The sequence below is a fragment of the Columba livia genome, chromosome 4 (assembly GCF_036013475.1).
Source record: "Columba livia isolate bColLiv1 breed racing homer chromosome 4, bColLiv1.pat.W.v2, whole genome shotgun sequence".
Taxonomy (NCBI): domain Eukaryota; kingdom Metazoa; phylum Chordata; class Aves; order Columbiformes; family Columbidae; genus Columba; species Columba livia.
The window spans coordinates 75,679,840-75,707,025 of record NC_088605.1 but is presented as its reverse complement, the minus strand read 5'-3'; the positions used below and the strand labels follow the sequence as shown (position 1 = coordinate 75,707,025).

Genomic DNA, 27,186 nt, shown 5'->3' with positions numbered 1-27,186 from the left:
ACTAGATACGCTTTTAATGTAAGAACAATGTAGTCTGGCTTCTTTTAAAGGAAGAAAAACATCCTAAGGATGATGTGCGGGTAAGAAACAAGAGAGGAACTCACTAAAGCAGAAGTTTGGCGCTCAGTTTAGCTTAGGTGTGAAGATGAAAAGCCTCAGGGAAACAAGAGAGGTGGATTACAAGCAACTCTAAATCTAACGAGGCTTCATTACCAAAGAAAATCTGAGATTTTACAGTTTTGAAAAGACACTGACAACAGTTGTGTTTAGCCACTCTGACTTTCTTTGAAATGAATAATTTTCTCATAATTAAAAAGAAAACATAACACAGGCTCTTATCCAGCATGCTTACTGTCCTGTGTTGGTTTGTATAGGGCAGAGAGCAAACTTTTTACCTGGGGGACAGGGTGCAAAGATTTTTACTTCTGTGTCAGAGCAGCATCTCATGCAGAATAGTCCTCAAGATGTGGCCAGGACTTCTCATGTCATAGCATCAAAACTAGAGCTCACCCCATTGCCACCCAGGGTGTGAGGTTTTAGCTGCTATTTGGAGTTGTGTTTCAGTGGACAGGTGGAAGTAATGATGGCAATAGGAATGTCTTTGATGCCATATTTAGCAACTGCTCTTTTCCTAAAGTGGAAAGATCAAACAACATGAAGCAGTTTCCTCATTTGTAATACAAGCTTGGCTTTGCAGCCAGCAGCCTGTCCAAAAACCTGCCTCTCCTTTGCAGAGGGGAATAAACTGTTGATTTCCCTGCTGCCCATTACTTCCCTGTTGGGTTCGCTCCTCCATGCAAGAATTACAGCTGGAATCAAATCAGCTCTTTGTCCTTTTAGTTATATCCGCACCATCACTGTTGGAAGAGCCTCAAAGCCTCCTACCCCCCCTTGGAAGCTTTGCATGTGCTCAGAACAAGCGAAGTAAACCTCTGAATGAGGGAAATCTGGCCCTGAACTGGAGACTGTTGCATATTTGTTCCCATGAGTGATGTGCTCCAAAACCCTTATAGTTCCCATTATGAATGTACATCAAATCACAACAGGCGACCCAAGAACTGCAGAAATCTGTTGATCGCAGCTGTCACAGACAGCAGAAGTGGAACTTACTATTCTCACTTATCTTTGAGTGGTGGCTTTAATTGTCTCAGCTGACATTTAATCATCTTCCATTTTGATTGGTGGCTAATAAACACATCAGCTTTGGAAGGGATAGTGTTTGCTTGTAGTCAAACATCCTTTAAGACACTGAGAAGATAAACAGTGAAAAGTAAGGACATGCTACTGGTTCAACTGCATGACTGTTGTCTGTGTAAGAACTGCTCACCTGTGGGGGTCAGATACAATAAATCTGTCCTGTGGAGCTGAGGCCCTTAGTTGTATGTTCTTGAAAACAATGATCCACATGGGAAGTATCTTTAGCTTCAACTGACTCACCATTTGTTGTTGTTTGGCACATGCCCTCTGTACTGTGAATCTAAAACATAACTGGCTTACAAAAGGAGGCAAGAGAGAATGCTGGTTCTATAAACTGGATGAAAGTATTACATTTGGAACCATAATTTTAATTTCTTTCCTGTTTCTTGTGACTAAGAAAGGAGGATATAGGAAATGTGCCTGAGTTGTGCACACGTGGATGAGCTAATGTTTGCAGTGTCTTGGAGCTGTGGATGTAGGCTGGTATATGCTGTTCAGGCTTGAGTCTTTTTTCATGCCTTTTGTATTAAAATGATGTTTAGCATATATTTTGGTTGAGGTGCTGGTTTGGAGTTCGGTAATGCAGCATGTATGTATTCAGAACAAGGGTCAGGTTTTGCACTTTCAGTTTCTTCTGACATTGAAAAGCATTTGCCAGTGTGTCTGAAACACATTGGGATCCCCTCTGTTATTTATGTGTCATGAACATCTTGTTAAAATGTGTTCAAAGTCAGCACTGAGTGTTGAGTTGCTGACATTGTTGGATTATTCTTCATGTTAAGACTTGCTTGATTTGAAAGGAGAGAGGTGTCCATATTTGTAATATTTAAATAAAGGAAAATACATTCCCTGCATTTTAATAGCTTATTACTTATTAAAATTCTCTAGCTTTATAGATGCTAGAGGTATATTTGGTCTATTTTCCGTATACATATGGGTAAACATACTGCATGGGTGCTTCATAAAGGAAAGAGAAATGAAGTTCCTCCTTCATTTACACAGATAAGTTTCTGATCAGTGGGTGGAAGAGAAAAGGCTGAAAATTTTTGTATGCCTGTAATTAGGTTTCAGTTAGAACAAGCACTAGCGCCTGTGTTCTTTTAATTTCTGTGTGTGGCAAACTCAAAGGTGAGATGACCCAGATCTGATTGCGATCTTGTATCCGTGTAAAACAGATGGGCAGCTGCAGCTCCCCGTGCAGCCCTGACACTGGTGTCAGTGGAAGTCAGCCTGAGATCAGAATCTGAATAATTTCCATATTCTAGATAAGAAGGAGAAACTTTATATTCCGTGTTCCTGGTTTTGAAAGCGCTGTAAAGGAAACCTTGTCTTAGCTGGGTTTCTGCTTGTCCTGTTTTCTACTGTCTCCTTTTCTTGTGCTGTGAAGTAAAAACTGAGCTAAGAGGTTAATATTAAATAAAAGGAGCCTACTCTGAACAGTCCATCTACTACTGGGGCTTTCAACTGGTTCTCTGCAATAGATGTACCACAGGGTACCTCAAGTACTCCATGAGTAGGGAACAAGGGATTTCTGAACTGAGCATGGTCATTGTCACAGGACACAGAATTCATTGTTGCAGAGAGTTTTCTTCTGTTTTTGGGATAGACAGTATGTGTCCTAATCTGATGATGAATTTTTGGCCCTTTTTGACTTTTTCGGGATACTGGAAGCTTATTGTAAGGGAGCAATCACATGAACTTGTGCCGCATACACGTTTTTTGGATGCTGCTGAGTGAAAATAACTGCAAATTGACAAGAACTGGCTTCTGGGGTATAAATGTGGATTTCACAAGTCCTTTTTATTTAAGATTAAATCCAAAACCAGGGAAAAGAACTCCAAGGTCTTTGCTTAGGAAAGAAAAGTACAACAAACCAAAGTGTGTTGTGATTGTTTGCCTTGTGAAAATCTTAATATAGGAAATAACACCCTAAAAGAAACAAGGGTGTTAGCCTTTGCTCAGATGTGACGGATACCCTCAACCTGAAGTCCAGAAGTGCCAGATTTTCTTTCCAAACAGCAGGTGCCTTCTGAATGCAGACAAGGAATCAGACAAATCAGTTATCCACAATAAATAATAAAAGGTAGCTTGGAGTGGTAAGGCAAGACTACAACCCAACAGAACTTGAAAATTATACAAGCTTTAAAGGAAGATAAGAAAATACACAAGTATTGCAGCTGATTTTAGAAGTGAGATAGACACTGGATTATACTTTCTTCTTATATGGTTTCAAACAATTAACTGAAACTCTGGGCTACTGTTTCCCATATATGAACACAATGAGATAGTGTTTCCTACTTTCATTGGAAAGTGAACATTGTTTCTCAGAAATTTCTTCTATGTGATTTATTCACGCAGTACGAGTTTTTTGGGGAGTGGGTGAGGTGATGGCTTAAGCTACGTCATCTTATAAGCATCTTTGTGAAAATGTTTTCTTGCCTTGCACATTTGAACAACTTCAAATTGTAACATACATTAATGAAACATTATTATATATATAATATATAATATATATTTTATATTATATTATATATTATTATATATTATTATAATATTATATATATTATTATATATATTATAATTTTATATTTTATATAGTTTATATTTTATATATTTTATATATTATATATTATATATTATATATTATTATAATATTATATATTGATAATTAGAATTATAATATAATATATAATATATATAATTATAATTATATATATATATTATTATATATTTTAGTTTTTGAATAGAAAATGCTGAATAATTTTTTATTTGTTTCCTTCAGGGTTTTTTCTTCATTTATACTGTGGCATTCAAATACTGAGGATTTTGTTAATGTTATCCTCTATAATTTTTTCAAATTTCCATATAAACTATACGTTTTCATTGCAAATGGTCGGGTTCTTGTTTTGTATTGATAGACTGTGTAAAATTTTCCAAATGTGTGAATATATACTTCTAAAATATTACTCAAATGAACTCTTTGGTAATCTCTCTGTCTTCCTGTCCTTCTACATACATCCTCCAATTTTACCAGAGGTAACATTAAATTACACTAAAGGACTCTGAACTTGTTCAGACCACCTCCCATTTCCAGGCTTCTGTTTGATCGCCATCATATCGAATTTGGAGCAGAAAGTAACTTGGTAAAGGGAGGTGATACAAAAGCCTGGGTCTGGATGATTTTCTTTCCTCCCAGTTTTCCAACACCTCTGAGATAGAGATCCCCCTCCCCAAAAACAAAACTCAAACTGCAAACCCTTCATTTCCTGAAATCTTTTTGTTTATGCCAACAAACATGCAGGTCAATGTGCAGGTTGCAGAACTGAAACCAAACACTAGTTCAATTTCCCTGGGTCAATGAAGTGTAATTTGATGCTTGTAGTTGCCTGTCCAGCTTGGGGAACCGTCATGGAGAACAAAGGCTCCACACAGGTTCCTGGAGATATCTGAGCAGCAAAACACCATTACTGCTGTTTTCTTCTGCCGGTGTTTGGCTCAGTGCTGTGCTGTTTAAGCCAGGTGTAAATTTGTTGTGATGGTTATGCTAGCAAATTCTTCTAGAATAGAGGCAGTTTGTCTGTCCCTATGTAGGTGACCTAAAGAACTAAAAAAAAAAAATAAATCAATTGAAATTTGAGATCTGCAGATGTTCATGTAGAATGTCTCTTACAACAGAGCTTCTTGGTCTATCAGTCAGTCTCTATAAATTCAAGTTGGCAAAGACTCTCAGTGAACAACAAATGAAAAGCTTTACAGAAGTCTGGCACCAGATGTGCATTAAAGAGCAGTAGATGTAACTGGCTGTGATACCGAATGGTGTTTTCAGCAAGATGTATGAAAGATTAAACTCACAGCTTCTGCCCTCAGCGGGAAATGGTGCGTACGAATGTGTGCTGTTGTGATTTGAATGTCTTTGCAGTGTTACAGCTGCTTTTTGGGTGGAGAGCCTTTTTTGGTCAATAGAAACTTGCACTCATCCTGTTTGTTTAGCTAATTAGGCTTTGAGTGTTCACTAGGATGTAATCTGATCCATGTTTTAAGCAAGGATGGTTTTTTGTTTGTTTGTTTTTACTGAAGAGCTCATTAGAAATTGATGGGAGTTAAGTGCATCTGGGCCCAATCATGCACCTCTTCCTGAAGTGCCTAATTCAGCTGATTGGGTTGTTTAGTGACAAGAAATACAATGTCAGCAGGACCTTAATTATTTAATCTAGCTAATCAGATGAGAATGATGAGTAATGTGTTGAGGGAGATCAAAACTCTTAGCTCTCTATGTCTGAGCAGAAACACTGGAAAAGGAAAAATGTACCTGTTATTAGTGTGTGTTTGTGATATTGTACACATCTTCCCAAAGAATCACTGCTTGACATGTGTCTACATAAAATATGAGCTGCATCATGATAATAGTTAAAAATTTATCTGTCAGTTCACTCAGGTGTGATTGAATTATCGTGCTCATGTTAAATGCACAGTATCAAATGTAATTGGTGTATCTTTCTGCTCTGTTGCAGGTTACACAATATTGTTTAAACGGTGAGACAAGAATACTTCTTGAAAATTAAGATTTCTTCAGGTAAGGACTGAGTTAAGTAATTTTCTATAAAGACCATTATTATTAATAAGCATCAGCATGAACCAAACACAGTTACCATTTGTGAGCTACACTTTGAAAAGCCAAAGAAAAAGCACTTGAGATGTTCCTGGTGATACAGGCTGTATAAACAGGCCACTTGAGAAGGACACAGTTGTGCACTTTTGGATGATCTTACGGTTTTGAATGCTTGGTACCCAGATGTCTTTCAAGAAGGAATTGATGAAGAATTATCTTCTTTAGCAGCGTGGCTCTGGTGCAGGCTGCTTGTCTCCTTTTATCCATCTCATTTTCGGAGAAGCATGGGTAGACCTAAACTTCATGTTCAGGAAATGTCCCTAGTCCCCTGGAGGTTATTGCTAAATAATAACATGCCCAGCAAGTTAAGTTGTCGTTCTTTGACTGATGTCTCCCCTGGGATAGACAAGCAGTAGTTCTGCAGAGCGAAAAATCAGCAGCTCTTTGTTTAAACAATCTGTTAAAACTCCTGCCTTGTGCTTGAGAAAAAGAATTTGGGGCTTTTCAGGAAGTTTGTTGAAAGATTAAATAGTTACTCCGTTCATGATGGGAAAAGCTCCAATTTGCTGAAGATGGTGCCATAAGCCATATAGTCACAGCTGAGACAAAAATAAAATGTGAGAAGTTTAACCTTGCCACATCAGGGAATGGGGCTTGTGCTTATTTTCCTTATAATGCAGACTGGTAGAACACAGGTAAGCAATTCACATGACTCCAAGTAAAAGGCAAAGAAGTATGTTAATCCAATAGATGTTTACACACATATGAAGATGCCCTTTAAGTTATGAACTCTATGTCCACTTTTCCAAGGTAATGAAAACTTGGTGAGCTGTTGACTCTACAGAGCCTTTGCCATCCTTTCAGTTTCATCCATTTACATACATCTATTTTATCTTAAAGCTTATAAAGAAAATTCGGGAAGTTGTTGAAATCAGATAATTAAACATTTTCATAAACAGATAGCTGTTCTTGACTGCACCATATTCTATTACCTTGCCTGAGTATTGTACCGAGCCTCAAACTGAGAAATTGCATTGAAATTCCTTTGGGTTTGCATTGTTGGAACTTTTCCTAGAGCAGTTTCATGACTTAATTTGTATTTGGTGTTAGAAAATTTATAAGACTCTGGTGCTTTGGTACTTATGTGTAGGTTTTGAAAGGAAAGAGAATGAATGTCTAAGTTTTAAATAAAATTGTAGATTTTCTTATAGAAATGGACAGGTTATCACTGAAGTGACAGTATGTTACATGGATGTATTAAGAAAAAAACCCTATATACTGTCTTCCAAAGCTTACAACCTAAATAAATGAATTAAACACGATGTTTTCTACATTAATCTTTATTTATATAGGGACATGGCATGTAAGAATTCTGAAGACCATTGAAATGCTTTTAATTTTCGGTGTCTGTCCCAAATCTTAGTCTTGCCATGCCTGTAGAAAATGATTATTTTTCTTTTACATGTTCAAACAGGTTTTGACCTGAGTTTCAAGTATTTCCTTTTACAAGAAACTTTCATTTTCTCTGTTGGTTTTGAATATTTTTGTGGTTAGTAATCGATTTATCATATATAACTACATGATAGCAAATGCTGCTCCTGCTTCTACAGTATTCTAGTTTATTGTTTATCTGCTTGAATCTCAGAAGGAATTAGTACAGAGATTATAACAGTACCAATTTAATTGCATGGGCATATATACTGTATATGGTTATACACCCGCATAAATGTAAATGACTTTTATTGCTTTACACTGAGGACCTTCTGAAGGTCATTGGATTACTCCGTGATTAAAATGTCTCCCTGGAGAATGGGAATACCTTGGACATCTTGTATTAAGTGCTAAGCCAGTTCAATCATTTTGGGAGGAAAATGCACTAGTGAATTAAACACGGCAAAAACCATGCGTAGGTCCATGCTTTTTCTATGTAATTTCTATTTTTAGAATTACATTTGAGTAATACAAGAATTTTGAAGTGGTGTAGACTGCACTGTAGGATTGTGCCCGTAGAGCGCTGTAGAAGATTGTCCACTCTTTTAGCAGTAACTTTTGAACAGTTAACCATTTATAATTCAAATCAAGCTTTGAAGTTTTACTGACTACTTAAAGTTTGAATGCCCTTCTTTATGCGATGGTTGAAGCAGCTCCAGTGTGGTGTAGTGTTTGTGTCTGCTGCTGCTTTAGCAACAATATGGGGAACTGTTGTACTTCAAAGGCTGTATATAAATATTTTATTTGTATATGTGCACTACTATGTATTACTGAAAAAATAAGTAATAAATTATAGGAAAAAAAGTAATAATAATCTAGTGCTTCATGCATTGTGCACCTGAATAACCTATCTGAGCTTGGTTTTGTTTTGAGAAGGGCTTTAACTTAATTGTGGTTATTCCACAAATATTTCTTCTGTGGAAAGAAGAAATAATAATATAACAAGAAGAAGGGGAGCCGATTAATTTCCTATTATTGGCCCAGTTCTGTTGCATCTCAGTATAGACGAGTTCTGCTCTGGCACATTCAACCTATGGCATGTTTACTGCTTGGGAAGTTACACCCAAACTGTGTTTTCTTGATGAATAGGTGGCACTAGAATGTAAAATCTACCATAGTAACAGAGTAAATAAAATCACTCAGTATAGAACTTTTAGGTAGCTTTTACCATATGCCTTAGTATAGTAATTTTAAATTAGATTTGCTCAAAACGGAAATCCAGATTCAAGCTGACATCATAACTTATGACCTCCAGTAGCAACGAAAATTGAAAACATGAGACAAGTGCATTAATCACTGAATAGTTTATAAGCGTGCCCTGAATGTTCATCTGAAATGTTAATGCTATTTTATTATAGTCAATAACAGTTTAAAGTCACAATTTATGAATACTTTGGGGTGCCTAAGGTAAAGCACTCAGACTCCTTTTATTATACTTTGTCTCAAATCTTTCATTAGTTAAGTGCACAGAGCTAATTGCATGTCCAACCTATTGCTTTTACTGGGACTGGGAACATGACGAAGATCATAGGGAACTGATTTGGCAGCTCGACTTGTGTGAACTCAGAAATTTGTTTGTACATACTCAGTTGCAGGAAGATGGGTTAAATGGCCTCAGTGTGGATGCATCTGTGAAATTAGGGTCATTGTTTTCAGGGGATTTTTAGTTTGATTAGCAATTTGAATTTTGGTTTGTAGTTCTGCTAGTAATTCATTTCTGTAGAGATGTTGTAGTAGTAGGGTTCAATGTAGTTTAATATGGAGTATGATGAAAGCAATTTAACTTACATCTGCATAACTGACCGGGTTTGTAATCAAACAGATCTTTTCAGATGACTTGATGGAATTACCACTTTAAAACAATCTGTAGTTTCATTATTTTTTTGAGTCTCAAGATATTTTCATTGATTTTGCTTGTATTAATAGTTGGCATTTTATAATGAACAGGTAGAAAACGTACTTGATAATTTGAAAATAATTTAGAAATATGATACCGACTTTCATTAGATCTCAGATTTATAATGATTCCTTGTTTTACTTTTCCAGCTTCTGAATATGCAAAAAGCTCGAAAATTCAAGATCAAAATATGATTTTACATTAGCAGAAGTATATGCATGTTGGACTAAGTATTTTTGCATGTGTTAGGAAGATGATCTGATCGCTAATTACCAATCAGAGTGCCTGGATGGGACTCCCCTTGGCTTCCTGCTTTAATTCCCAGGTTGGATATGGGGGAAACACCAACAAAACTCCCTTCCTAGTGAGCTGAAGTTTATACCTGGTGTTTGAATGTCTCATTTGTCAATGGAGAATCTTTTGCTGGGAGAGCTTCTCTGTTCCTGTGCAGCTTGAGCCGGTGGTTTCAAAACGGATTTAAATGCTTTCACAGGCAAAAATGATAGTGAGCTGGTTGTGGCTTTTGTATTTTGCTTTATTGGGTAGTTCCAGTAGTAAACTGAATTTATTGAATTAGATCTATGAAATGACCTTAATTGCCTGTTCTCAATAGTGTTTTTAAGAAACTCCACTCTTTGCTTGCTTTTATTTTAATGTAAGGTACATGGTGCAGCTTGTATATGCGTATTGTTTAAAGGCTTTGAATGGCTTGCCTGTCTGATCCATTTTAATAGATTCCAGCCTTTTCCATGACATCATTAATATAACAGGCTTCCTAGAAAATATGAACAGCTGCTGTGTAGTTTTTTCCTGTGTTTTATATTAAAACTGTCGCAGCTTTTCCGTTCTCTACAAACGACAGCAATAGGCTTGTCTGATGTGAAACAAAATGAAAAAAGTCAGCAGTAAGGAGCTGTGATACTGTTAACAGGCCAGTAATGTAACAGGTCCCCATGTATGAATCATTGAATAATGCAATAAGGGATTACTTATGCTGCTGTCATACTGGTCAAAGGTTGGTCCCATTTCCTTCCCCCCCTCCCCTGAACTAAACTGTGCATCATTAAAGATGATGAAAACAGTGTTGTACTCAGCTTCCTGGCCCAGATGGCAATTTGCATGAAGAATTTTATTGTATTTTTTTTTTCTAATATCGTTATTATGCAGACTGTGCATAGAGGTTTTAAAGTTCTTTTCAGTTCTTACAGTTCAGGTCAAAGAGACTTGTTTCACTTCTCTGCACATCCTGGAGTTCTGTGATGGTTTAGAGACCACTTCACATGGAGCCTAAATACTAAATAAAACTAGGAATTCATCAATCTTGTGGTTACACTTTATTTTCTATCTTGCTCCATCTGTAAATAGCTGAAAGGTGTCAAAGAATGATGTGGGTGGACCTTTTGATCCTTAGATTTTGTTTTGTCTGGAATACTTCAATTTGAGGCTTTGTATCTTTTAGGTGACTTGTACAAACCAGCCAGAAAGTCTGATGTGTTTCACTCAGCAGTATCTGAAATTGATTTGTCAAAAATAGGAGACATAAACAAAAGGTCCAAGCCTTACAGTGTAATATGGCCATAAGACAGCTCATTGACAATTAATGCTGTTATCTCAGTCCTGTGTCTTTTGAGGTGTTTCCTCCCTCCATTTGAAAATAAGACACCTTAATCTCCTGTGAAAATAATCTGAAAAAATGCAACAACTAAGTATCTCTCTTCTTTGTAAGGCAGGAACATGGTTTATGAACCACGTGAGTGACTGTGAGCTGATTGAAAAATACTAAAAGAAAATCAATACTAACTTTGCAATGAGCACCTAGATAAGGACAGGGCTACATTGTCCGTGTCTGGGGTGTTCATCAAATGGTGCCCATCTTGTGGCTGCATACAGAGAAATAATTTAATGAAAGAAATAACTAATGTCTTCTGGAGATTATCAGTTAGAATGCATTCGTTTTCTATGAGGAACTTTACTGCTCGACCTGTTCTCTGTTTGTGTCCTTAAGCAGGCTTGAAAGTGCATGATACGTAAATAATATGAATGCAAATTATTATTAGCCAGGATGTGCCAGAACCCACAAAAATCATCCTCTGTTGTAACCACAGAAGACCTAAACCAACATGTGAGTCTATAATGTGATTGATGCCTACAGGAAAGGTCATTCCTTCAAATATTTGAAGTATCATGGCACTCAGAGACTGATGGTTGATGCCTGTAGGCTCTGTGCAGTCCAACGCTCTGGGCAGGAGGGCACCTTCCAACCCCCCACCCCATTTTGAAGGTCAGCTCACACCAGGGTGGCACAGGTAACAAAAATCCAGCTTTGTTCCAATGTTAAAAAAAGCCTGAAACTCATTTTTTTGGCATCTTCTTGTCTACATTGAAATGAGCGTAAAAAGTCTGATATTCAGTGGAACAGCACCTGTGTATCATTTTCACTTAGTTTTTAGAGGTAATTAGAACACAAAGTGAAGAAACAGCAAAGTATGTAGAAAGTATTTTGAGACTGTAGTTCTTATCATACCAATTACACTCTGAGGAAAGTCTCTTTCTCCTTACCTTAAAATTCCCTAATATGGGGAAAGCTGTAGGGACTTAATTGTACTGATTTTAGCTTACTGTTTTTCTTTTTTGAAGCATGCAGAAATTAATTTCTTCCTTCCCTCAACCCCCATATAATTTTAGAAATTATGGCTCTCTGGTGTTGCATTTCTAGTCAGTCTGGCTTATTTCAGATGTACAAACAGGCTGAGGATTGTTTTATTAGCTCATTTCAGTAAATTAACTTCTTTACAAAACAGTTTTTCCATTTCCTACCCCCACCCAAAAGAAGGCTCTAAAAAGTAAACCATATTTCCATAAAGATATATTAGCCGATTTTAAATAGATGTCAGAGAAAAATATTTGCCAGCTCAGGTTATAAAAATTCTACCTACAACATCAATCTATTTTCTAGCTATTATTTTTATTTAAAAAATGCAAAACAACAAACATCCTGTAGAGATGTAACGCTTTATGATGGAAAATAATTTTGCAGTTATTGATACATATAATCTACAATATACAGTATCAATTAATTTAATGGTAATGACCACATCCATTCTGATCTGCATGGTAAAGCAAAACTATGGAGAAATTCCACTGAAATTAATGTAATTAATCTATAGTTACAGCACTGAGTCAAATAAAAATATGGAAGATGCATTTATAACTTGGATACAAAGAGATCTGGAAAATAACATTTTTATCGTTCTTCAGATGCCATGAAAAATGTTTCATATTTTGCTTCATAGACCTCTGAAATAACCCCCAAATATGTCTTGGTAACAGAATATGTCCAAAAAATGTACTTAACTGAAAAATTACTTAGCTGTGGCTTTCCCACTGGCACCCTTCTTACACAGGTAAACCTGAAATAGTTATAATGAAAATATGAACATTTGAGTGAAAGGAGAAGACAATGAAGAGTATTTAAATACAGTTTGGTTTATAAATAAAAACCAGTACATTGTATGTTGAGGGTGGCAATTGATTTTTCTCATTTGCAGTGCAGATGCTTTTTGAATAGATTTGTGCTAAAGGTAGTGGCAGATTATGGGAAGAAAAGCATGTCTTAATTAGCTTAACATGAGCTTTCAGGTATTTATTGCATCTCCTAGCACCACCTTGGAGCAGGTCAGTCAGCTACTTCATCTGTTCCACCAGAACTACTCAGAACATCATATATGCAAGACACGAAGACTTTCCTGAGGCCCACAGTATTTGAGAGGCTTTACTTATTTCTGTGTATTTTTCCCTCTGCTATGTAAATGTGTATCCTCATGATAAAACCTTTAGGGTGCAGTTCATGTGCTAGAGCATCACTGGCCAAGATCAGTCCCGGTAAGCGTGGCCAAAACGCAAGAGAAAGATTGCAGGTGTGTCTTGAAAATAACTTTATCTCATTGGTTCTATTGAAAAATCCCCTACGGGGATTGTTTTCTGCTCCTTCAGTAGATACTTAATAATCTGTGCTCTCCTGGCATTTCCTAATGTTGTGATACATGTCATACCTGGAGACCATTCGAATGGTTGATGTGAATGGTAATAAGAGATCTTGGGGTTATTTTTGGGGTGGGGTGTTTAGAGGGGTTTTTTGCCTTCATCACCATCAGCTCTGTGCTGGCCTGTGCTGGCAACGAGTACAGTTTAGAGTAAGCTGTTGCCTTTAAAAACAGTAGCCTGTTCTCTGTGAAACAGGTTGATGCCTTTTAAAGCAAATGCAGAAGTCTATGCTGCAAACCATCAGTACAACCAAACCATAATATTATCACTGTGGTACCCACAATATTCAAAGACTCTGAAGTGGGGCAGGGTTTGCAGGGGGAGGTAACATCTTTTCTTAGATGAACCGTTATAGCTGGAAAAAAACAGACATATTCAGACAAACAAACCCTTCTTCAGGTCAGCAGGAAAGGCTTTCAGTGCCCAGAAGCTTGTCTGTTTTTTCCAACTGTATCAGTTGGTCTAATAAAAGATATTACCTCTCCCTGCAAACTTTGCCCAACTGAAACATTAGCATTCCTGTTGGCAGCTTTAACAGAAAACCAACAGCAGCATGGGCATGGTGTTTTGCTGAGTTTCATACCTCTGCTTTTGCTATACCTGCCCTGCACATCTTCTCAGATGCAGGGCAGAAAGAATATGTTCAAGTACAAAAGATAGCTCCTTAGGCATAGACTGACAACACTCATCAGAGAGATTTATTGTTTTTGTTAGCTTTAAATTAAATTTTTGATGGAAAGGAAATTTTGCATTCATATGGGGCCTGTTGTTTTTCTCCCCACTTGAGAGATGTAGGTCCAGCTCTTGCATTAGGTTGGTTACAGAAGGAAAAATTGTTCCCTGGGCGTCGCTCTGCTTTTCTGATGAGCCTAATTTGTGATTTGCTTAGGTCTGGAGTGACGACACTTGCTCATAAGTCACTTGCCTAGCTTTAGAAAGGGCTCTGCTTGCAGAAAATAGAAGACAAAAATATTCAGTGTCTTGATGGAAAGTGGATCTAAAGGGGTCTGCTGTAATGTAAAAACAAAAGGAGCAGTGTTTCCAGCTAGAGTGCCAAACATCTTGGAGTCCAATGCGGAAAATGTTTATAGTGTTGTATAGTTTTATTACTACAGACTGAAGCAAAACAGTTTATTGAGTGACTTTCAGGGACTAGATTTTATACCAGTGGACTATCAAACAGTGGACAAAGAAAACCCCTCTCTACTCTGGGGTGGGAGCAGGGAAATCTGTAAAGAGAACTCATCTTCCTTGTACAGTATACAAGGAGAAATGCTGTTTTCAGACTCATTGAGGGTCCTAAATGTTCCATGAGGAGTTGGGTTGCAATGCTGGAGGCTACGTGGATGCCCATGGGCACACAGAGCACCAGTCTCGAGGTTCTGCCAAGTCTTCCCACAGGGACACAAGGAAAACAGCATCTGTGGAGCTGTTGCTTTTCCACTCCTTCACTCCCAAGACACTTCATATAAAACCTGTTTGCTTGGGCTTGTCTTTTAGCTGGCATTCTCTAGCTGCATTTTGCTCAGCTTTCCCTTGGTGTGGTGGGCACTAATACATGCAGAGCTGTTCCTTCTCTCTTCACCGGCTGGACCATGTGTCATAACTTGTACCCTTCTTGGTGGGATTTACCTCTTCTCAAGCAATGAATGTTATCCAAGCAGCTAAGTTCAGTAGCAAGCTCATCAGTATCACTTGTTTAATTGGTTTTGATGCCTTCTCTGATTTTATGGTGCTCTAGTAATGCCAGCTGTTGCTGAAGACTGTAGCTGCAGGGTGAGCCCTGGGCTTCTGTGGAGTCCCAAGATGTTTTGGCTTTTATGCTGTTGCAGCAAGAGAACAAACAGTTCTCTCTGCACATTGCAGAATGAGGTGCGAGTGAGTTGCTGTGTCATCTCGTGGAGCTGGACTGGAGAGCTAGGCCTGAAAAATGTAGCCTGTGCCTAAGTGCCAGGCTGAAAAGTAGTTGGGCTGCCATTCTCCCTGTTGTGATCATAGGTAGTGGCTGAGGACTTGCACTTTCTGATGTGAACACAGGGGAAAAAAAAGTGTCTCTGTGTTGTACCTACATACATTCTGAAAAGAAGGCAGACAAGAAAGGTGTAAATGAGGAAAAGGTGTATGTTTTGTCAGACACTGCTTTCATGCAGTGTGTTGTGTCCCTTATTCTTCCCCCTCTAAAAATGTATTCCTTGTTTAGTCTCAGTCAGCGTGAGCTCATGCACTTTCTCTTGTAAATCCCTAAGCCTCAACACCTTTCAGTTCTGACCTTCCAACAGGCACTAATTTGCAGAGTACTTCTCAATTTCCGAAGTTCTACTAATTGAACTTTTCAATTTTTGTCCCCAAACTACTAGGATTTCTTTGTCTAGGCTGTTACAGGACTGCAATGCGTGTCAGAGTGGGATTGTTCTTGATATCAGCCTGAAAAGAACCTAAAGGCTCGTACCCTATAGCAAAGGAGGTGGAAAATGTCCTTCCCTCCTTGAATTGTGCGGTGTTTTCATTGCTGTTCACCTGCCGTGTTGTGTGCCATCCTCACAGCAACCGCTTCTTGACGCTCTCGTTGCATCTTGTGTGGTTCTTCTGAGCAACTGTGATGGGCTGCATCTTGGCGCACATCTCTGCAGCTGGAGAGGTAGCCAAAAAAATATTCACTTGCTTGCAAACATGAGAAGCCAGCTGTGATGTTTACAGCTCGTTCATGTTCGGAAGACCATTTTGCAGCCAAAAGAAAGCTTAAAATCCGGAGACATTTTGGCATTTGTCTGGCTAAGAGGGTGGACAGGTTGTTTTTGAGCCTTGATTAAGGCACATGTGTTTGAGCACAAGGATGGAGAAGCAAAACAATACAAATGCAGTATTAAGTATTGTTTAGGAGCTGAAATACAGATGTATATGGTGACTCACTAAAATGTGAGGTGCAAGTCTGGTATAAGCAAATAAGTGGCATGTATGGCCAAGAAAAGTCAAGGAGAGAGACAGAAAACCATGACCTGAATAAGCAGACCATGGACGCTAACGCAGTCTGTTATGTGCAAGGTCTGTGTATGTGGGACAAATCACTGTCATCCAAATCTCTCTTTAAAAAGTAATGAGACACACAGCTACCACCATGAACACTTAACATGTAAGGTCTGCTGTAAATTACACTTTGGTGTAACGTCCAGAAACTCTGAATGCTGGAACTGGTGCCTCTGTGAACATAATTAGAGGCACATGTGGTTGTAATTCAAAGATACTCTCCTACCCTAATTTCTAAAGTATGTATCTTGTAGTGCAGTCTTGTTGACTTTAGCCAAATCTAGGCTAATAATAAATAATATTTAATATTTTTTGCTGATTTAACAAGCTTGGAAGCCAGCCTGTTGAATCTGAAATAACTTTGTGAGGATAAAATACCAGCAACAAAAATGAAGGAAGCAGTGAGATTGACGTGGAATCTGTTTGGTATTTAATAACTTTTTATTACACACCAGTTTCCATGTAGCTACTTTGGATGTTATAACGACAAATAAAATTCACTGGATTTGTTCTCTTTAATAAATGAAAAATAAATACAGCTTAGATTATTTTAACTTTTCCAAGAAGAAACTTGCAACACGGACTTCTCGTCCCTGTCCTTATCCATAGTAACCGTCCTCTTGATAAATGCTTCTTGTCTAGGTGGTAAAAGTGAGTTTCATCTCTTGCTTCTCCATATAAATTAGTAGGTGGTACTTACCTCTAGTTGCTGTAAAGCATGTGAATTATAGTACATGTACATTAATCCTATTTTTTAATATTTGGACTCTATGAACACCTCAGCTATGTCTGAAGAATCTGAGAGCTTCCTCTTCTGGGTAGTTTTCTTCTCTTCCATCATGGGTGACTAAATCTTTCCCTTCTTTTTCTGGTAATAATTCAGGAGCTGCCTCCTCTCTGTTCTTCTCCCATCTCTGTTTATTTTAGATAGAACTGCTTTTGTCCAATGTCAGTTCAGTTAGGCACATGTTATCTAATCAGTGACATTTTCTGGAGGTTTGCAACCTCCTGGTTCCAATTGTGTTAAGCATCCAACATTTTTCCATTGGGCTCCATATCTTTCCTTCATTGGAAGGGGACGTAATAACCCTAAACACTTTTCTATCGTATGTTATTATGACTAAAATAATTTTTCTCTGTCTCAGCTCCCAGTTGCAGAAAAATGTAAATGAAAGTTCAAAAAAAACCACCCTATCTTATTTTAAAAACACTTTATTTCTCATGTACTACATTTATGCCTTAACTCCTACCCCTAAGATGTTATTTTTCAAGACAATGTAGTGGAACTATATGTAATTTCCAGGATGTTTTCATTCAGGATTTTGCTTATTTGTAGCTTTATCTTTGAGCTGTTTTCTTTTTAGCTTAATGAAAAATGAAGAAAAATAGTTTATATTTGACAAATAAACTAGTAATTTATCATGAGCATCCAGAAGCTAAAAAGTCAGGCAGGTGCCAGGTTCTTCATCTCAATTCTTCTGTTTTGCAGTAGATAATGTACCAGCTGAGTGTCAGGCTTCATAAACTACCTTAAGTTCATGCTTTTAAAACAGCTTGAACTTTTCCCAAGTGCTACATGAGAGATATTAATGCAAAATTTCCCTGAGGATCCCATCAGGATTTTGTGACCACACTGCCCATCTGTATGTCTGTGTATTAGCAATATCCAAGACCCATTGATCAATTTCAGCCTAACTTCTGTAATGTCTGGAAGTAAAAAGACCCAAGTTTCTGCAAGAAAACTAGAAATTGTGTGAAAAACAGACAGAGAGTCAATGTAATATCCCCCCAATTTTTATTTTACATATGTGTATATGTGTATATATATATATGTATATATATATATATATATAAAACTATATTAAAACTCTGAATTCCCCTTGCATTTACTATTTTTTTAAGCTACAAGAAAGCCACACAAACATACTTTCCTAGGCTACCAGCTCCCCAGATAGGTGAACAAAATTTGCTTGCTTGTATTAACAAGAAAATACATGCAGTTAATCAGCTTTTAATCAGTTATGTAGTTACAGGGAGGGAGAGATTGTTGATAGCTGCATTTTATAACCTTCATGGACCATAATTGACTTTCTTGCCACATGTTGAGCACCCTGGCTGTGTAGTCATAAAATTGGTTTGCAGCTACATGGAACAGCGTTCAAAAAATACTTTCCTTTTATTTTGTTTTTCCTTTCAGCTAGTAGCCAGTGGATAAAGGTTTTGGAAGCAATATAGGAACAAATCAGGGAAGTTTTAAACAAAAAAAAAAAAAGTTTTTTAAAGGAAATAGCCAATGACTTCTCAAGCTTTGAAGTCTCATTTTTAATAATTTAGCAGTTTGATATGTGGGCTCGTGTTCATTACATTTTAGCACTTTCCAAAAACATGTTGAGAAGAGTGATGAGGAATGAGGCCAAGACTGAATAATTGGGAAAACATCTATACCTGACTGAATAAATTATGATCTGTGGTAAACCAAAAAGTTGTGGTACACAGTGAGAATTTTTCCATTCATTTCTTAAGATATTTATTCTTTCTACCTTTTCCTCTAATCCAGTGTTTAGATCAGATGTATTTTCAATGTTTATATAGCTTATTTAGGAAGACTCATTAGCTGCTGATTCATGGAACCAGGATCTTTTCAGTGGTGCACAGTGACAGAACTGGAGGGAATGGGCATAAACTCAAATACAAGAAATTCTGTTTAAAAATAAGAGGTATTGGGGGAAGTTTTTTTACTATCAGGGTATTCAGACTCTGGCACAAGTTTCCCAGAGAGGGTGTGGAGTCTCCATCCCTGGAGACATTCAGGACCAGCCAAGACCCTCAGGGTTCCAGGTGACCTTGCTCCAAGCAAGGGGATTGCATTAGATTCTCTCCAATCTTGACAACTGTGTGATTATATGAAGTAATAAATTCAATTTGGAGTTGGGTGTTTTATCTAAAAGATAGATACCTTATTTCTCACCAGAAGTGACTGAACAAGTTATTGCGACAATCTGAAGGTATTATATGTAGTTATACTTTTCTATATTAAGGAAATACATCACTATTTTCAGACTTCAACCATGATGATGCAAAGCGTGGAAACTTACTTTAAAAAGAGCAGCCTTCCATTAATTAGGGTGCTGATTTTGCATCCCTAGAATAAAGATAATGTGATTTATTACAACAGTAATTGAGATGGCACTGAAATTATTCTTCTTACTGCCAGTGCAGCTTTTGGAATGTTTCATGAGTTGCTATCTCGTGGTGTGTAACTTTTCGTATCACTTCGGATTTGTATAAATGGTAGTCATCTTTTGAGTAGGAGTCATTCTTCTAGATGAGAGGGTCTGAGAATACAAAGCAAGGAGCAGGATTGTAATAAAAAGCTGATTTGAAGCCTATTTCCAAATGGTAGTGGTACTTCATCTCTAATTTTCATGTGATTCACGTAAGTGGATCATGGCAACCTGTAAAGTAGGTCAGGGAGTCCCAGATGGGACTGCACATCTCAGACCCCGTTCAGATTTTATGTCAAGGATGGACTCAGCATGCCCCATCTTGCTCCTGCTTTTAGAATCTTGGCTTTTCAGAGGAAAGAAACTTGACAGCATGGAAAGATCAAAACTTGTCATGAAGTCTTGGTGCTCTTGACATGATTTATCACGAGGTAATAGCAGAAGTTGCTGTTAGCCTAGTGTAAACTGTCTGCTTCTACAGCTGTCATCAGCAGCAGAGTCAGAGTGGGTTTTCAGCTGGTATAATCTAGGATAATATCTGTCCCAGTAGCAATAGATCTTAAATCAGAACACTGATATATTAGAAAATCCTGTGATGACGTTTAGATTATTACATTCATTGTGTGGAGAAAAGGAAGATACATGAGTTAAGTATAGCTGAAGAAATGAGGACATCAAATCATGATAATCAACTCATCGAAGTTTCCACACATGCTTGAGAGATGCCAGACTGAAATAACTAACTTCTAGAAAACTAATTATTATAGGATTTGCAAGAAATAAATCCATTGCATTTGTCTCAGAAAAACTTAAGGAGTTAGTTTGCCTTCCCCATTCATTGGAGTCCTACTTATTTCTTTAATTTATATTTATCCTCCAATGAACTAATCTTCTGACTGTCATACATATGCCTGCAATGTGTTTTTTAGAAGGAATTTGACTCTAATCCAAATATTTAGTCTGATTCAAACAAGCTCAATTCACTGCATGCCATTACCTCTGTTTTTCCCTCTGCCATGAGTAGTGTAGCTGTCCAGCAGTTTGCATCCAGCTGTGAGTGCAGATGTGCAGCTGTTTGGGGAAGTCCAATGTCAGAAATAAAATAAAGCACCTATGAGAGACGCATTTGTACATAAATAGCATCACTCACTCTCACAAGGCTACACTGGTCCTTTAGCATTGAAAATGAACCATCAACATGTTTCAGTCAGTAAGCTGCCTAATTGTGAAGTTAAAAAATAATTCCATGTGTAAAATAATGTATGCTGAAATTAATGCTGTTGTTCATTGTATTTCTTTGTTTAACAAAGTTAGAAAATGAAGAGATAATGGACTGCAGAATCTAAGTGAACTCATTGATTATAATGCTCACTTAATTTGGGCTCATTTGTGCCCCAGTGACACTACCATACAAAGCCATAAAGAAACAGATATTCCTCAACATGTGCTATTAGAGATGTTTTCACTTCATTAGTTCCTACTGGTATTGTTTTAGTGTGCTTGTGTACAGGCTCCGCATAAGATTTTGTTTCAGAAACATCTTAGAAACTTTTGGATATCCTATTCTGTCAGGATTTTTTTATACATTAATAGATTACTTATGTGTGATAGAGTTGTTTTTATCATGGAATAGATCGCTTAAGTATTAGCTCTGATATACACAGATATATTGTTTTTCCTTACTGGCAATCTCACACATTAACTATTGTTAAGTGTTAACTGCTGTGCATGATTGGTGCTTTTTAAAAAATTTAACTCTCCAATCATACATTTTGAATATTTCACTTTCTGTCTCTTGTTCTTGGTTAATCTCTTCCTCCCGTACAATATGCTTCTAGTCCACTTAGTTGGGTGGAATCCTTTAAAGCAATTTAAATTGTGATTGTTTCCCTTCTTGTAGTCATTAAGTGAGAGTTATCTAGCACATAGTTTACTAACCGTAGTCTTAAAAGTAGTGAGCAAAGGAACTTTAAAATGGGACTGTTTTCTTCTCTATCTAAATGAAATTAGGCTCCTTTTAAAAACAAGATAAGGGAGGGGAAAATATTCACCTATATGGCTTTCACTCTGACATAGTGATGGTGGTTTGCAGCAAAGTGGGCTCTTCATCTCCGTTGTTCTCTTGTGCTTCACGGCAGGATTTATTCCCTGGTAGAGCCAGGGCTGCCATTTTTTAATAGAAAAAGAGGAAAAATATTACACTGTATTTTTAGAAAGCTACACTAATGTAGTTATAGTTTACCTCAATGCCTCATTTATTGAAAACTTATAGATTATTTTTAGGGTGTGCGAGTAGCCTGCCCTGCACTAAACTTTTGTTCAAGCAGCAGAAGTTTTAATTGACGCAGCATTTGTTGATTGTACTGCAATGAACAGAAAACTGAAACCACATTCCCCAAATTACCTGCTGTGTGATGTCTTTATATTTTTAATGGTCTTCTCTTCAGAAGTCCCGTTACAGTATTGCCTCAGTTGAAAAGAACAAATAGGCTATTTATTAAGTGTGCAGTCAATAGCATTTCAGCTAATAATGAATAAGCACTTACAATAATCTATCAACAGTAAAGGTTTTTCTGGAGTCATGTATGATCTTCCTGTCTGCTCCCTGGAGTCCGACGGATTTATTACTTGGAAACAAAGACCTTTAGAGTCAAAGGTAAGCAACGGCATGCTGAAAGAGCAAGAGCAAGCCCGTAAATGTGAATGCAGTGGAGAGCAGTTAATAATGGACCTCTAGCAGGGCCCACTGTGTGTTCAGTCCTCTCTTCCCACCCCATCGCCTCTAAGATATTTCACCTAAGAGGCAGCTCCCCCTGGCCACGCTCGTTAGCAGTGAGTTCATGCATCATCATGTGTTTTACATGCATTCATTAGTCTATGAGGAATGCAACACTCTCAATTTGTTTTAGCCAAATGCATGGCATTTGTTTCTGCAGAACCCTCTTTCGAGGACAGTGTTGATTACTATGAGTACGTTCCATGTTCTGTGAGTTTGGAACCTTGAATGGTGGTTGGGCGGAAGCTGTTCTTAGATCCATAAAGCCTTTGTGACAGCACTGCCTTCCCATGTTGTAGAGCAGTAATCTTTGAGTGTCCTTTTTCCATGTTGTGACTCTTCAGATGTGACAAATCTGTATCATGGATGGGCATGTTTAAGAAAATAACATAAATTAGGAATTAAATTAGTCCTTTTTCCATTAAAGTTATGAGCAAAAGCCAACAACTATTACAGTGCAGGATTCACAGAGCTCCACTGAACTTGAAAAATTAGGTCTCTAGTTGTCAAGCACCCCAATAGCGGCTTTATGAGATATTTTTTGTGAATGTATAAGTGGTTAGAAATCTCCTGATGGGAAGAAATTATTTGAAATTTCAGACTCAAACTTAGTTCCACAATTGAGGATAATTAACATAGTTCTCTAGATGGTGTACTTGGTTTAACACTGAATTACTCTTGCACTGAGTCACAAAACCTGTGGATGAACTGAATGCCTCCAGCAATGTCTTTAAATTCTCCGGATTTCATGAAAACAAACTGAAGCCATGTTCAGTAGTGGCTGCACAGCTGACAGACTTTCCCACTGTGCAGTGCACACAAGAGTAAGCATGATGAAGACTGAGGACTCAGACTTGGAATGACCACGATCTCACACACATTGCATTTGAAAATGTGCCAGTGTAGATGACAGATGTTACTATCCTTGTGTGGTTAATGTAGGTTTGTCTAAGATTTTGCTACATTATGAAAACCCTCAGGACTGCTTATTTTCTTATTTTTCTTGGCTGGTTGAAAGGTAACACTACAGAATGCCATAGAATTTGGTCTTACTGCTTCAATCATCTGCTCAGAGAGCTCACTCAGAGTTTATAAAGCATTTATTAATTAGAGAAAACAGCAGAAAAAATTCTGGAGGATTTCTGTCTCGCCTTTCCAGTCAAAGGAAAATGTAATCCTCCTTTTACAGTGTGTGACACAACAGCTAATTCCAATATATGCAACCTCGGTTAACTTCGTTGTTTAGGCTAGGAAATGCAACAACTACCTATACAGATAAAACTTCTGTGATGGTTTTATAGAATGCCTTATATTTCTGCTTTTGGGGGAAACTCAGAGTTTTGGAGGGAAGAAAACACTAGTTTTAGGGTCAGGATGTAGAAATAGCCAGAACATAATTCAAGTGATCTATCTTATACTGATTAACTCGCATACAATGCTGAGATGTTGAATTCTAGCAATATTTTTCTATAATGCAATTGAAGCCTTCAGATGAGAATTGACCACTGAAAAAAAGTGATTGCCATGTCTGCCATATCATAATAGTCTTGTAGTTTACACTCCCTTGCTAGAAAGCCCACATTTTGAAGCAACCTACAACTTTCTAAATCTGCACTGAGGTCAAATGAAGCAATACTTCTTTTTAATTCTGCTATATTTGATGACTATAGAAGGCAGTCAGGCCTTTGTTTTCTTTAATATAGTCATTTCTTCCTTTGAAAGAAATGCTACCATAAGCTTAGGCATTTTTTCTGACTTTCCTGACAAGATAAGACACAGAGCAGCGTGAAATTGAATGCTTATGTTTTAGTCTGTTCAAACAATGTTTCCTCTTACTTTTAAGACTGTAGATTTATGGGAAAACAGATGGGTTGTGCAGTTGTGCCTTTGAGATCATTCGGAATTACTGTGTTTGTATAACATTGCAAAAGTAACTTTTAAGTTATTTGTGACTAATACAGGAGGTATCCTGTGTGATAATGGTCAGTAAGGAGGTGGAAAAACAAATCTACTGTTGGTAGAACTTGGAACAGATTGAAGTCTGCAAGCCTCACACATGTAGAGCTTTTTGAACCTCCAGGATCAAGTCATAATCTATGTTTGGCTTTTAGTGTAGACTTTTTTCCCCTATCTGGCAGAAATAGCCAAGGAAGAAGTCTTCATTGAAGTGAGGATAAAATTTGCTCATTCATTATAAGGGATAAAACCACAATGTACCGTGAAGATACGGAGATTGTCATATGGTGATGAAATTTTATGTAGGGTGTTTCAATGTTCGTAAGAGGCACAATACGTTAAGGTAGTTTTCAAAAGTTTTTAAAGTAATCTTGCAGACCTTTAAAGCTGTTTTGTGGTTTCAGAACTTTTGGCATGATTTACTGTATCATAGCTGATGTAATAAAAAGAAAACAGAATGAGATGCTTTTAAAAATACATGGAATATTTGGAATATTTTTCATTATTTAAACTGGTTTATAGGTGCAAAACTCCAGGCTTCTGGGCACAAGCTTGATTTTAGTGTCTGCTACAATCTTTCAGTTTTATAGTCTTACTGGAAATACTTTTTCCTTATAATACTTTTCTTACTGGTGGACACATTCCTTTTTTCCTTCCCAAATAACTTTAATCTTTCACAGTACTGGTTTCCTTTCATTCAAGTTACTTCATTCATCAGGTTTTTCCTTTTTTAAAGTCAGCCTAGGTGATTATAAAACTGGTATTATTCATCTTGCTAAAAGGGGATTTTGTACCTGTACTTGTCCATACTGTTCACATATAGTTCTGTGTTCTGTGGGGTTTATCTTATCTACCTACAACAGCCTTTTAAAATGTATGATACTGTTGGCATATTTTAAGTAAGCCTATTATCTTTGTTTAATATTAGTGGTTGCCCTAGATTTGGGGCTAACCAGATCAATTTTAAGATTTTTGAGCTTAAGTGATGTAGTAACAACTTTCTCATTATTAAATTGCAGACTTGCTGGTTATGCAAAATGCAACCATAAAAAAAGCACAGTGATACATTCACATTTTCCCTGAGCTATTATTCGTCTTTCACACACTGCAGACTGAGTTTTGGCTAAACATGTTTAACTTTGCATGTCAAGGTTTGTCCCATCGACTCCAATGATCAGAGTAGGGAAGGACCTAGAAATGCAGAGTTGGCATTTCCTCCAGAGATCTGCTACTGAAAATTTTGTCAGAGGCTTTCAGAAACTCCAGAAAACATTATGGTGACCCAAAATAATGTCCAGTTCTTCTATATTATATACCACACTTTAGCTGTGAGATTTTAATGTAAATTATAATTTCTAACACTGAGACACAGGAGACTTTTTTTTCCCTTGACTAATGAAATGAATGGGGACAGTCATGACATTCACCAAGTGATGAATGGGCTAAATTTTCCATTGAGAAGGGTCAGGATAATAAGCAGACACAATGTGAAAAAAGAAATGTGAGGTGGGTGAAATGGTTTCTCAAACTCAAGACAAACTTTGTAGTTTCCATAGTGGTAGAAGGGACCTTGTGTTTGCAAAAACCTCTTGTCCTGGTGAATCGAATGAACACCTCCTTGTGCTTTCCAATAGATGAGCTCTAACAAGGTATTTTATGCTGCCTGTGAATCTTAGAAGGTTCTATTGCCTTTTTGTTAAAAAAATAGAACTTTTTAACTTGAATATTTGTCTAATACTGCTATTCCTTTTCCCTCCTCCAATACTTATTCTCTCGGTGCTGTCAGACTTTCCTACCGTGCTGTGCTCTCATTTTTCGTCAGCTCACTGACCTTGTATCATTTGATGTCGGTGATGTTGGTTTTGTGTGCTTCATCACCTGTTCTGTAACCCCTCATATGTGCAATGCCAAATAAATGTATTGTTAAGAAATCAAGCTTTCACTTTCAGAAGTGTTTGTGGTATCCTCCTCTCGCTGTTTGCGTGTCTCCTTTTCGCTTTTGTGTGGCATGGTAGTGATGTGGGACGGTAAAGTGACGCTGCTTGTTTATTTCCAGAAATAGAGGGATGTGCATGTTACATTTAAATTATGGGCTTCTCCTGCATTATTTCAAAAAAATCTAAGAAAATTCTCTATTTTACAGCTGCAGATATTCAAGAACATGTTTTGACATTGTACTACACATAAAGCTATGATAAAAACTTCAGTTGCTTGCTCAGTTTTATTACACCACTCTGGTTTCTGGTTGTTCAGGGAGTTATTTGTGGCAGCTTAAAAGTCTGATGGAATGATATTATGAAACTGTCATGTACATCCTTGAGGATGAGAGCTGTGTGCAAGAGTTTTATGACTGAGAAACTTGTAATGAGCAAATTAGTTGGAAGACTTCACATCTGGCAGCTTACCAAAGCTCAGCAATTACCCATGTCGTAAAAATGTATTTTTATTTGAGACAACAGGTTTCTGTGGTATAAATGACGAGCTCTTAAAATGAGGTTTTATAAACAGTGTCCATTTAAACAACATTTCGTGATCGTAAGCTGCCTTAAAACGATGCCGATTTTAAGATAAAAAACTCCTATAGCTCTTAGTGCTAATGAAACTATGATGCGTTTTGTGTTTCACTTGGGCAAAAACTCCCAGTTATGCCATCTAAGGTATTGATTAAAGGCAGGACATTTATCTGCACTTATGATGCCTGTCCCACAACATACACTGAGGGCATGAATATTACACAGAGTTGTTTGTGCTGGTCTTGCCATCTTGTTTTCAATTTCCCTCAGTTTTCAGCTTCAAGGCACCTGTCTCTTAACAGCCCATCTCAGAACATCTCAGGGGGTTCACAGGGATAGTAATTCTACTTTTAGGAAGTGTTTTTAAACTTTGAAATTCATATTTATTACAGGGCAGGATTGCAGATTCCTTCTCCCAGTGATGTCTCATGCTTACTGTCATGCTGTGCATAATT

General features: G+C 37.3%; 1 protein-coding gene across 3 annotated transcripts in view; it reads left to right on the top strand.

The window, feature by feature from the left end:
• Positions 1 to 27,186, top strand: part of BMPR1B (bone morphogenetic protein receptor type 1B) — a 209,840-nt gene that overhangs the window by 74,182 nt on the left and 108,472 nt on the right. For all 3 annotated transcript variants that reach the window (XM_065062384.1, XM_065062385.1, XM_065062386.1), the window contains one exon: positions 5,709 to 5,770. The gene's annotated coding sequence lies outside the window, so the exon portion shown is untranslated. The remainder of the gene's footprint in view (positions 1 to 5,708; positions 5,771 to 27,186) is intronic.